Below are 13,046 nucleotides of genomic sequence, written 5' to 3'. Positions count from 1 at the left end.
TTTGGTTCCACCAAACAATGTGAATGTTTCTGATCTTCACACCCTTGGTCAAAGGGACTTTGATATATCCTTTGACTAGGAAAGTACAACTATTTCTGATGATGTTGCAAAGGAAGCTATTAATTTTATAAGGAATGCAAAATCAATGGATGATATTGTTGACCTTTCAAATAGAACATTTGCATCTCTAGATTCTTTGTCAGAAAAACAACGACTTGCTTTTGAAATTGTCTTAAGGCACTTTGCTGAATATGAGATTCGTAAAACTCTTCTTATGATTATTTAGGGCACTGCGGGCATTGGGAAGTCTTTCCTTATCCATTGTATTTTTGAAGCTCTTTCTAATTCATCAAGTGATGGAAGAAGCCCTTTGCTTCTTCTTGCCCCAACAGGAATAACTACTTTTAATATACATGCAAAAGCAATACATTCATCTCTTAAAATTCCAATTAAAGATATGCAGCCACTACAAGGGCAGTCACTTGTAGTATTCCAAGAAGAAATGTGTTAGATATATATTGATTAATGAAACGAGCTTTCTAGGATTAAAGTTGTTTATGCAAATAGATGATCGATTACAAGAAGCATTTCCAAAGAAAAAGAATTGTCCTTTTGGTGGTAGATCCATCATCCTTGTGGGTGACCTTGGCCAACTGCCTCCTGTTAGAGATAAGCCTTTGTATGTAGGTAATACAGAAGGGAAAGTCTTGTGGAACAAATTCAACATTGTTGTCACTCTTGACACAATCTTTCACCAACAAGGGAATAATGAGAAATAATCTTCTTTTCGTAGAGTCCTCAATAACATAAGAAATGTAGAACCCAATCTTGAAGATTGGGAGTTTCTTATGTCTCGAGATGATATGAGGTTGCATCCTACAGAAAGAGATTTATTTAATACAGCAGTTCACATGTTTCCAACAAATAATTTGGTCTCCTTTCATAATAGGCATATGTTAAAATCATTAAATTCTCCTATTGCACAATGAGTTGTTGAGTATTCAAGGTGTTCAGAAATCGGTGGTGTTGATGATGATCAATTGGATCGTGAAGTTTTGTTGTGTCATGGTCAGCGTGTTATGTTGACATGTAATTTATGGGTTGAAGTTGGCTTGGTGATTGGTGCACTTGGTTTTGTTAAGGATATATTCTATCTACCTACCTCTAAGCCACCTCGACTTCCAATGTTCACAACTGTTGTTTTTGATAAGTATGTTGGTGTTCCATTTGATGCAAGCAATTGAAACATTGTCCCTATCACCCCAATGATAAGAGGAAATCGAAAACAAATTCCTTTAAAGATGGCATGGGCTCTTACAATCCACAAGTCATAGGGATTGACTATAGAACGAGTGTCAGTTGATATTGGGAATAAAGAGCAGCAAGGCCTTACCTTCACAGCCATATCAAGAGTGAAATCAATAGATGGTTTACACATTGCACCGCCTTTTTCTTTCCAACGTTATGCCAAGATGAAATATAGCACATATGTTACAATTAGGAAGAAGGAAGAGGAGTGATTGAAGTCCATATCACTATGAAATACAACTAATAACATTGTGACCTTCTTTATAGTTTTGAACTTCAATTTTGTAGTGGAATTATTTGATGTAAAAAAAACAAAAAATATATGTTAAGACTCAATGTTTTTTTTTGTGGTTGCAATGTTGGTTAAATTGATTATTTTAAACACTAATGTTGTTTTTATGTACAAAATTGTATATCTCTGGTCTTAAAATGTCCTATTATGCTGTTCTTCTTTAAATCCAATGTGTGTAATTTAGATGTGTTTTTTTCATTCATGTTGCTTTGCTCTAATGGGAGTGTTACTATTTTATATCTTTCTCTTGCATTTCTGATTGTTGTGGTCTTCTGTGTGGATCTCTTCACTTTGTTCACATCTTTCGTAAATGAAAATATTGTTTACATTTATAATATTATTGTTGGGATTTCATGTTCTAGGTGTTTATATCAATATTCTTAAGATTTATACTATTAATACATTCATGTATTGATATCAATGTATTTATTGCTTAAATTCTATTTAATGTTTACAATGTAGTGATATAAATGTGTTACTATTAATGTAGTGATGATTTATCATGTTTTAATGCTTTATGGTTTGCAGTGTGGTTCTTATATTGGTTTTGGTTTATGTTTTTTATTATTTTTTTGTGTTATAGCATTATTTATGTTTACATATTGATGCCATGGATTTACGGCTTAGGTTCAGTTTACTATTTTCTTGGGTTTATAATATTAAATGATTAGGTTTATTTGTTCTTTAAGTTTGTAATATTAAGAATTCCTTCAGTTTATCATTTATTCCCTTTGTTTTATTAATCCACACTATTAAGGTTTAAATAATAGTCCTAAGGTTTAATATTAATCCCTTACATTTACAATTTTTATTCCTTCAATTTATTGACGTGCTACTTTCATAATATTAACAATCCCTAGGGTTTATTGATCCATTACGTTTATAATATTCATAGTCACATAGCCCGTAAAAAGAAGGTTCTGGTCCTTTTTTTTAAACGCTCTCCCAAAATTTACTACTTCTTTGCCGTTGATCTTCTCCCACAAGATCAGGACTTAAAACCACTTCACAACCTTTACGAAACCTTAAATCACACATATATAACCTTTCCTTTACAAAACCTTTGGTTACATATGTTTTTAACACATAAATCTCTTATCGGCGCATATTTCCTTATAAACCATTTATAAAGGAAAATGCTCGCATAAACATACCTTTCCGCCTTTCCGTACAGCCTTGTCACATTTCCCGAGGTTTAACCTCATCACAATCGGGCATCGCTCCTTCCACGGTCATACGTATATATATATATATATATATATATATATATATATATATATATATATATATATATATCTTCATCGCCTCTTCCGCTCTGATATGTGCTATCGGAGCGTTAACGTATGTTTTAGCATTAAACCTCTTTAACGCAAATATATGGATTACACAGGAAACCCGCTCCGAATCATATATAGCCACTATAGGCCCATCGGTTCCAGCTCTCCCTTTCCATTGCGCACTCTGATCTCTGCTTCCTCCGATTGCGATTTGCGATCAGATCTTGACTGTTGATCCGATCTGTGATCCGACGGTTGAGATTAAGTTGCACAAATGCATATCGCTCAACCTCAATGCCAGACTCCTTCCGCTTCCATACACCGATCTGATAACTTTACGGACCTAATACCATTCCCTATAATATTTCAAGTCCAGCACTTTATTCCGACTGTGTTTTTCACCGTTTCTTAGTGTAATTGGGTTTTCTGCTTGTGGGAGTTAAACTATATAATGACCATGCCGATGCGATATTTTGCCTTCCTGATTTGATTTGCAATCCGATGGTTGAGATTAAGTTGCCCGATCACATAGTCACGTGGGTTGATCAATCCATTGGGTTTAAAAATTTATTTCCTATTAATCCCTTGCCATTTTTTATCCCTTTGGTTACTAATATTTTTCCCTTGGCTTTATTAATTCCCAATGGTTTATAATATCAAATTATTTGTTTTCTCGTTCTTCAAATTTTTAATATTAATAATTCCTTGGATTCATAATCCCTTGGGTTTATTATTCCTTTGGGTTTATTATATCAATCCCTTGGGGTCTTAGTATTAATCCCTTCGTTTTATTATTCCTTTGGGTTTCTCATATTAATCCCTTGGGTTTATTATTCCCTTAAGTTTATAATATCGATCATGGTAAACCATTGTCAATCATAGCCAACCATGCTTGAATGTCACATTGTGACAAGGATTGTCTCACCATGAAAATAAATAATAATCCCTTGGGTTTATTATTCCTTTCGGTTTATTATATCAATCCCTTGGGTTTATTATTCCCTTGGGCTTATAATATTAGTCCCTTTTGTTTAATAGTATTTGCTTTGGTTCATAGCCCTTGGGGTTTTAGTATTAATCCCTTGGGTTTATAATATCAATCACTTGGGTTTATTATTCCTTTGGGTTTCTCATATTAATCCCTTGGGTTTATTATTCCCTTAGGTTTATAATATCGATCATGGTAAACCATTGTCAATCATAGCCAACCATGCTTGAATGTCACATTGTGACAAGGATTGTCTCACCATGAAAATAAATAATAATCCCTTGGGTTTATTATTCCTTTCGGTTTATTATATCAATCACTTGGGCTTATTATTCCCTTGGGTTTATAATATTAGTCCCTTTTGTTTAATAGTATTCCCTTTGGTTTATAATCCCTTGGGGTTTTAGTATTAATCCCTTGGGTTTATAATATCAATCGCTTGGGTTTATTATTCTTGAGTCAAACATGGTTTATTATGATGTCGAGCATGGTCCAACATGGAATTGTCATAAGGATTGCCTTAATATGAAAATCAATGATGGTCCATCATGTTTATTTCAATGTTTATAATATTTTCCTTAGGGTTTATATACGTTGGGTTTATAATATTAGTCCCTTGGGTTTAATATTATTCCCTTGGGTTCATAACCCTTTGGGGTTTTAGTACTAATCCCTTCGTTTTAGTATTCCTTTCGGTTTCTCATATTAATCCCTTGGGTTTATTATTCCCTTAGGTTTATAATATCGTTCATGGTAAACCATTGTCAATCATAGCCAACCATGCTCAACCATGCTTGAATGTCACATTGTCACAAGGATTTTCTAACCATAAAAATAAATAATGTTTATTTTAGTGTTTGTAATATTTATATTTGGGCTTACGAATGTTGGGTTTATAATAACAGTCCCTTGGGTTTAATATTATTCCCTTGGGTTCATAATCCCTTAGGGTTTTAGTATTAATCCCTTGGGTTTATTATTCATTTGGGTGGATTATCTCACCATGAATAAATCATGTTTATTTTAGTCTTTGTAATATTTATATTTGGGTTTACAAATGTTGGGTTTATAGTATTGGTCCCTTGGGCTTAATATTATTCCCTTGGGTTCATAATCCCTTGGGGTTTTAGTATTAATCCCTTGGGCTTAATATTATTCCCTTAGGTTCATAATCCCTTGGGTTTATTATTCATTTGGGTTTATAATGTAAATAAGTTGGGTTTACTATTCCCTTAGGTTTATAATATCAATCATGGTCAACCACTGTCAATCATAGCCAACCATGGTCAACCATGTTTGAATGTTGCATTATGAAAAGGATTGTCTCACCATCAAAATAAACCATGTTTATTTTAGCGTTCGTAGTATTTATATTTGGGTTTATCAATATTGGGTTTAATATTAGTCCCATGGGTTTAATATTATTCCCTTCAGTTCATAATCCCTTGGGGTTTTAGTATTAATGCCTTAGTTTTATTATTCCTTTGGGTTTATAATATCAATCCCTTGGGTTTATTATTCCCTTAGGTTTATAATATCAATCATGGTCAACCATGGTTGATTCTCGCATTCTGACAAGGATTGTCTCACCATCAAAATAAATCATGTTTATTTTGATGTTTGTAGTATTTACATTTGGGTTTATGATTGTTGGGTCTATAGTATTAGGCCCTTCAGTTTAATATTATTCCATTGGGTTCATAATCCCTTGGGCTTTTAGTATTAATCCCTTGGGTTTATTGTTCATTGGGGTTTTAGTATTAATCCCTTGGGTTTATTGTTCATTTGGGTTTATAATATCAATCCCTTGGGTTCATTATTCCCTTTGGTTTATAATATCAATCATTGTAAACCATTGTCAATCATAGCCAAACATGGTCAATCATGGTTGAATGTCGCATTGTGACAAGAATTGTCTCACCATCAAAATAAACCATGTTAATTTTAGTGTTTGTAGTATTTATATTTGGGTTTACCAATGTTGGGTTTATAATATTAGTCCCATGCTTGAATGTCACATTTTGACAAAGATTGTCTCACCATGAAAATAAAACATGTTTAATTTAGTGTTTGTAATATTTATATTTGTGTTTGCAAATAGTGGGTTTATAATATTAGTCCCTTAGGCTTAGTATTGTTCCCTTGGGTTCATATTCCCTTGGGGTTTTAGTATTACTCCCGTCGGTTAATTATTCATCTGGGTTTATAATTAGTGTTTGTAGTATTGATATTTGCCTTTACTCGATGTGAAGCTTATATTATTAGTCCCATGGGCTTAATATTATTCCCTTCACTTCATAATCCCTTGGGTTTATAATATCAATTCCTTGGGTTTATTATTCCTTTTGGTTGATAATATAAATCATGGTAAACCATTGGCAATCATAGCCAAACATCGTCAACCATGGTTGAATGTCGCATTGTGAAAAGAATTTTCTCAGCGTCAAAATAAGCCATGTTTATTTTAGTATTTGTAGTATTTATATTTGGGTTTGCCAATGTTGGTTTTGTAATATTAGTCCCTTGGTTGAATGTCACATTTTGACAAAGATTGACTCACCATGAAAATAAATCATGTTTATTTTAGTGTTTGTAGTGTTTATATTTGGGTTCAACAATGTCGGGTTTATAATATTAGTCCCATGGGTTTAATATTATTTCCTTGGGTTCATAAATCCTTGGGGTTTTAGTATTGACCCCTTAGTTTTATTATTCCTTTAGGTTTATAATATCAATCCCTTGGGTTTATTATTCCCTTAGGTTTATAGTATCGGTCATGGTCAACCATTGTCAATCATAGACAACCATGGTCAACCATGGTTGAATGTCACATCGTGACAAGGATTGTTTCACCATGAAAATAAACCATGTTTATTTTAGTCTTTCCAATATTTATATTAGGGTTTACCAATGTTGGGTTTATAATATTAGTCCCTTGGGTTTAATATTATTTCCTTAGGTTCATAATCCCTTTGGGTTTTAGTATTAATCCTTTCGGTTTATTATTAACTTGGGTTTATAATATCAATCATGTTCATCTTTATTAATCTCTTGTATTTGTAATATCAATCCCTTGCACTTCTTGATCCCTTAGGTTTTTAATATTTATCCGTTGGGTTCAATAACTCCTTGGGTTTATAATATTAAATCATTGGGTTTATTAGTTCGTCGGGTTTATAATATTAATCCCTTTTGTTTATCTTAGGTTTTTGATGAAAAGAGATCTTAGGGGTTAACCAAAATCCCTTTCCTTAAAAAAATATCGATCTTGAGGCTTGTGGGTTATGGCTCACTAAGCCAATCGGAAGCATTTCTTTAGGCTTTGAGCCTTTCAACCATGGACTTACATTAAATCGGAGCCATATAACTTTATCGAGGCTTTTACACTATCAGAAGAATTACATATAGGCCTTTAAGCCTTAAAAACCATGTAAAGCTTAACTTATGCACGCGGCCACAATAACTATGAAAATATTTGGAATTATGCATATAACTTTTATAATGTAAATATATAATAAAACATGCTTTTCAGCTTCTAATATGGGCTCAGCACAATTCCCAAGGTATACTTCCCGCCGATTCATCCTTGTCGTTGATCTACGCCTTTCAGATTGAACGATCTACAAATGTTTTTGGGTGGGACATAAGCTCGAAGAATACCTGCCCGAAATGGACAGTTTCCTCTCTCGAGGTGACTGCTACGTGTTAAATGCTAAGCGGAATCGGGTTGATTCCATTAAAAACCATCCATCGCTTTTGCTCTGCCCGAAAACTGCCTTATAACATAAAAACTGCGTTTTTGCACGCCTTGCGGACCCGCCAAACTTATATAACATAATATATATCTCTATTGGATCCGGCCCGCAATCAGCATGTCATATATATATAAAGTGTTATACGATGATTGCGGACCCACCGGGGTTTTAAAATATAATACATATATGCTTTAAGTCCGACCTTTTTATTATAATCTTTTATAACATAACTTCATATAAAACGGCGTAAACCACAATATATACGAATATCAATAAAAGTCTTTGGAACCCACGATAAGACGGACGCATTGAGTCATATAAAATATAGCGTATGAATTATCGGGTCCGGAACCCAATCGCTCATCGCAATCGACGCTTTCATATATATATATATATATATATATATATATATATATATATATATATATATATATATATATATATATATATATATATATATATATATATATCGTTTTGCGTCCGTCATCGCAAATCGCAATCGACAGAACCCATATGCATGCATATAAAGGGCTTTCAATACAACGAACCCGCCGAACTTTTAAACACGTTGTATATATTATTTTGGGTCCGACCCACCCATATCGTAATCAGTGGAGTCGTATACACGTAATATAAGCGCTTTACATTGTTTCAGACCCGTCATCATTATAAAATATGGCATATATATTATCGGGTCCAGTGTTAATGTTTTAACACTTGTTCCTTTGTTTTCCTTTGTAAAATTCGATATATTTCTCCATTTCTTTTATATTTTGATTTCCGATATACTTGCCTTATCTTTTTTTCAAAATATTTTTCAAATGATTTTGAATGAAACAATGAATATATTATTATTATAATAATAATTATATTTGTATATTATTATAATAATATATTATTATAATATTATAATCAAATATTAATATTATTATTATCATTATATTTTATTATTATAATAATAATAATACAATATAATTGTTATTATTTTTTTATAATTTTATATTATTAGATTTTTTAAATAATATAATGATAATTCAATATTATTATGAGCTATTTTTTTATTAATTAATATATATGAGGAGATTATATAATTATTATAATATTAATATAATATTTATACAATAATATATATAAATAATCTAGTTGTTAATATTTATATAGTTATTAATAATTTTATATAGTTATTTATATAATTATTAATAATCCTAAATGATAATTATTAATGTTGTTGAAATAAATTTATCAGCTTATATTAACTACATTGGAAAATCAATGTAAAATGTGATTGTATATATATTTCACATATGTCTATCAACCTATATCAAACATATTGATAAACAGTTATGGTACTTTTTAGAGAAATTATTTAAAAAAATTTAGTGTACGGTGACTGAAAAACTTCTCCGTGTACCAACCGAAAGAATGTTTATTGGAAAGTACGAGGATAGTGGCTAGACTGACCGGCAGGGTGAGGTTTAGTTTAAAAGCATGAAGTTTTTCTCATCCGAAGTTATGGGTTAATTCTCCTCCAAGTTCTCCTTTTCAAAGTATAAAATTGAGCATTATTGCTCTATACGCTTTGATTGGGTCACTGAATGACGAGCCCAGTTCAGAAGAGAAGTTGAAAATCAAAATTAGAACCGGAGATACCGTATTATCCAATCGGATAAAACGGGAGGCGATTTTTTTAAATGAATGGTGGGACATATGTATGATGTGAAAGTTTTCCTGAGAAGAGAGAATATCAGGAGAATTCGTATGTCAAAATCCACGGCGTCTGCCCCACCGGAAGATTAAAAATATTGAGGATGGGTTAAGACAGCCGACGGACTTCGTCGACGATGACGCACAGGGCGGCGAAAGACGAAAACAAAAGGGTTTAGACAGACATTGACTGTCATATAAAAAGCTGTTTGGTATACGTACGGCTGCGATTTGGAGTTTCTGCTGGGTCGTTGAAATTTCTGGAAAGCTTTTAATTTCATGTTTAATTATTCAGCCCAGGTTATACTCTCTCTTGCTTTTTATCCCATACAGAACCAGATAGTGTCGATGAGTCACCCGTGCTTTCTCTTTTGCTTTTTATCCGATTCAGAACCACGGAATGTTCACGCAAAACACACAAACATCCCATTTCTTTTCTTCTTGCTTCATGTTGCATATCTTTTCATTATTGGCAGTGCATTCTCCCAAAAAAACCTCTATCGTATTATGCTACGGCTATGTGAACGAACTTCATGTTCATACGAAGCAATTCATGTTCATGTACATGGTGCGGTCAATGGAGATGACGCGTAATCCACTCTGTCAATGAAAAGAATATTTCTCCTCTATTTCATCATAACATAGTGGCCACACAAACAACCCCCGACGAGAGCAACCGCATCATACAAACTGCCCGGTAGGTGTTGACCAATACTCCGTGTTTACCTGCGAGGAGGAGAGTAGCTGTAGGTTTTGGTTTCAACTTCATACAGCGCCCAGGGTTCACAGGCGAGGGCTTTTTATTATAGGGATTAGTTCTACAGCCGTGTGGTGATGGCGATGAAAAGAGACGAGGATGATGGTCACAAACTTAAACTGAACGTTGGGGGAAAACAATTTGTGACGAGCCCGAGCACTCTAGCAAACGCAGGGCGGGAATCGATGCTGGGAGCCATGATCAGCCACGATTGGGCGCCTGAGAAACCAAATTCCCACGAGTATTTCATCGACAGAAATCCAGCCTATTTCTCCCTTCTCCTCGACTTCCTGCGAACAGGGGAACTTCACGTCCCTCCACACATGTCCCACAAAGCGCTGTACAGAGAGGCGCTCTATTATGGTCTCATGGACAGAGTCCATAGGGCCACATGGGCTCGCAACTTGGATGGAAACCGAATTCGACTTGCCGCTTCCATTCATGGAGCAGCCACCGGAGACGCCACCGCTATCAGGGCAGCGCAGGACGGAGGATGCTGCGTGACACACGGCAGCATGGTTCATGTCTACGATTGGACCATGGAAGAGCTACAGCCCCTCCATCTTGATTACCATCTCGTTAATGATGTGGGTTTTCTGAATCCCCAACGCCTCGTCATCGGCACTTGCGCCAGCGTGGAAAAGCCCAGCCGCGGAGGCATGGCGAGCTTCAATACCAGAACGGGAAAGCTGGAGCATAGATTCCAGGTGTGCCATCAGGGCGACCAACACAAAAATTTCACCGCCGGAGCCCTCGCCAGCAGCAGCCACGGTCACGTGTACGCCAGTTGCAGAGGGTTAATCGCCGAATACGGAGTAGGGGTGTGGGATGAGACTACAGGTGAGCAAGTGGATTTTGTATACGATTGGCCCCTCGGAGATGCAGGGAAGCTACAGTGGCTTCCCGAGAGCAATCTCGTCCTGGCGGCGACTCTGTATCCTCGAAGTGATGATGCTCACATCAGCTTGATAGATTTTCGGGAAAAGAACAGCGCGGTGTTGTCGTGGACAGACTGCAATCTGTTGGACGACAAAGTGGTGGTCGACACCGTGGCCATGGAAGATTGCAGAACAGTTTGCGTGGTGAATCAATATGATAATCTGGGATTTCTTGATATGAGGTCCATGAACCATGTCAAGTGGTGTCACCAGAATCGGCCCGGAAAGATGGTATCTCAATCAGTTGAAGAGGGGGAAGAAAGATTGTATTCCAAATTGGCAGCTTGCGGACTGCAGCTTTTCTCGACAAAGAAGGAGAAGGTGCACGTATTCTGTGCTCCTCATTGGGTGCTCACTTCGCAGATACAGAACAAAGGCGGACCATGTACTGGAGGCGGTATCGCCGATATTGCTGTTGGCGGAGACCGTCTGTTTGTTTTGTATGATGAAGAAGATGTGTTTGATGTTTGGGAAACTCCAGTTTCTATGAACACCAATGTTTATTGGAAGGATGAGTAGCGGCCTATTAGGTTTTGATACATTATACTTGTGTATTGTACTATATTGATACTGTACAGCTGATCAGATACAGTATGTAGAAGATTTGAGAACAAAAGCTTTTATATAAATATAAACCGATTTTGATTCTTCTTTGGTTTTAAGCTGCAACCCAAAGAATCTATTTTGATGATTAGCTTCCAATTGCAACTTAATTAAATAAAAATGTAAGAATTTATGTTAAACTACTTTGTTTTCGGACCGACTCCATCATCGACATTGCGTGTTATATTCTGTGAAGTAACCGAATGGTCAGGCGATAAGAAGCAGTTTCGAAGAATTGCGTGAAAGTCTTGATTGCTCCATGCCTTTGATTGAGTCTCTCAGTAAAAGGTCCAAATTCCAAGCGACGACCACCGGGCCAGTTCTCAAGATAGTTCACTTATTACCTCCATGTCTTGTTTCGGTGTAAAAATTGTAAAAATAAGTTAATTACTGGAGTTCGTTAAAGTTAGAGTAAGTTAATTAAATATAGAGTCAAAGTTAAATAATTTATAGTTGAATTTATAGTGTTGTTATGTGTTAAGATATTTTATGTAAGTGGTTAGTTAGAAAAAGTTAAATACCTTTTACAGGATTTATTATAAAAATAAAGTTTTGTGAGATTAATAGAACAACCCCAACTCACTCATATCTTTGGAGTGAATTTTATGTTTAAGCTTTTCTGCTTTTCCAACAAATTGTATTGGAGTTAAAGAAAGATCACAAGTTCACTCATGCTTTAAGAAAACCCTTTAAAAAGTGCCAAGAAAAAAAGTTCCCATTTTTTTTTTTTAAATTACACCAATTTCGAGGAGTGAAAGTCATAGTGTACTTATCCTTTTTCGGCAGCACGTGCAGCGTGGAGTACCTTTCATATATATATATATATAAGTGTGAAGACAACATCCCTACGTTTATATAGAGGCTCATATAACGTAAGAGAGACTTTGAAAAGGTTTTTTTAATTTTTATATGACCGTGAGTGATTTTTTAGAGTTTTATAAAGGGTGCATTAAAATCTTTAAAACTTTTTATTAAAAAAGATGGTTTATAAAGTTTTCGAAAAGGATTTTGCAAAAGTTTTTTTTAATAAAAATAAAATAAAATTTGGAGTTTATTTAAGGGTTTCTAAATGGAGAAATTTTAGATATTTTATTTGAAGTTTTTTAAAGAGTATTTTTGAAGAAAGAGATTTTTTCAAATTTTTAGTTTTAGTTTCCATCGTTTACAGGGAATGATTATGATGTGTGGGCCATTAAGATGGCGACTATGTTGCAGGCACATGATGTTTGGGATTATGTCTAGTTTGGGTTTTCAGAATCTAAGAACGAAGCATAAGAACGAGCACTCACTAATGTAGAGAGGGAACAATCGAAGAAGGACAAGAAGAAGAATGCACAAGCGTTGCAACTTATCCAACAGAGAGTGGACCGAGCAGTGTTCTAGAAGATTATGATCATGTCTTCAACAAAGGAAGCATGAGATAC

At 34.8% G+C, this 13,046-nt stretch overlaps 1 pseudogene; it reads left to right on the top strand.

Moving 5' to 3' along the window:
* Positions 1-10,047: 10,047 nt before the first annotated feature.
* On the top strand, positions 10,048-11,669 carry LOC149184825 (BTB/POZ domain-containing protein At2g24240 pseudogene; annotated as a pseudogene).
* The last annotated feature ends 1,377 nt before the right edge of the window (positions 11,670-13,046 follow it).

This window comes from Pinus tabuliformis, chromosome 3_2, assembly GCF_031772625.1.
Source record: "Pinus tabuliformis cultivar Carrire ecotype Pingquan chromosome 3_2, CPIR1, whole genome shotgun sequence".
Taxonomy (NCBI): Eukaryota; Viridiplantae; Streptophyta; class Pinopsida; order Pinales; family Pinaceae; genus Pinus; species Pinus tabuliformis.
Note: the sequence above shows the minus strand (reverse complement) of the source record. Positions and strands in the feature narration are given on the sequence as shown.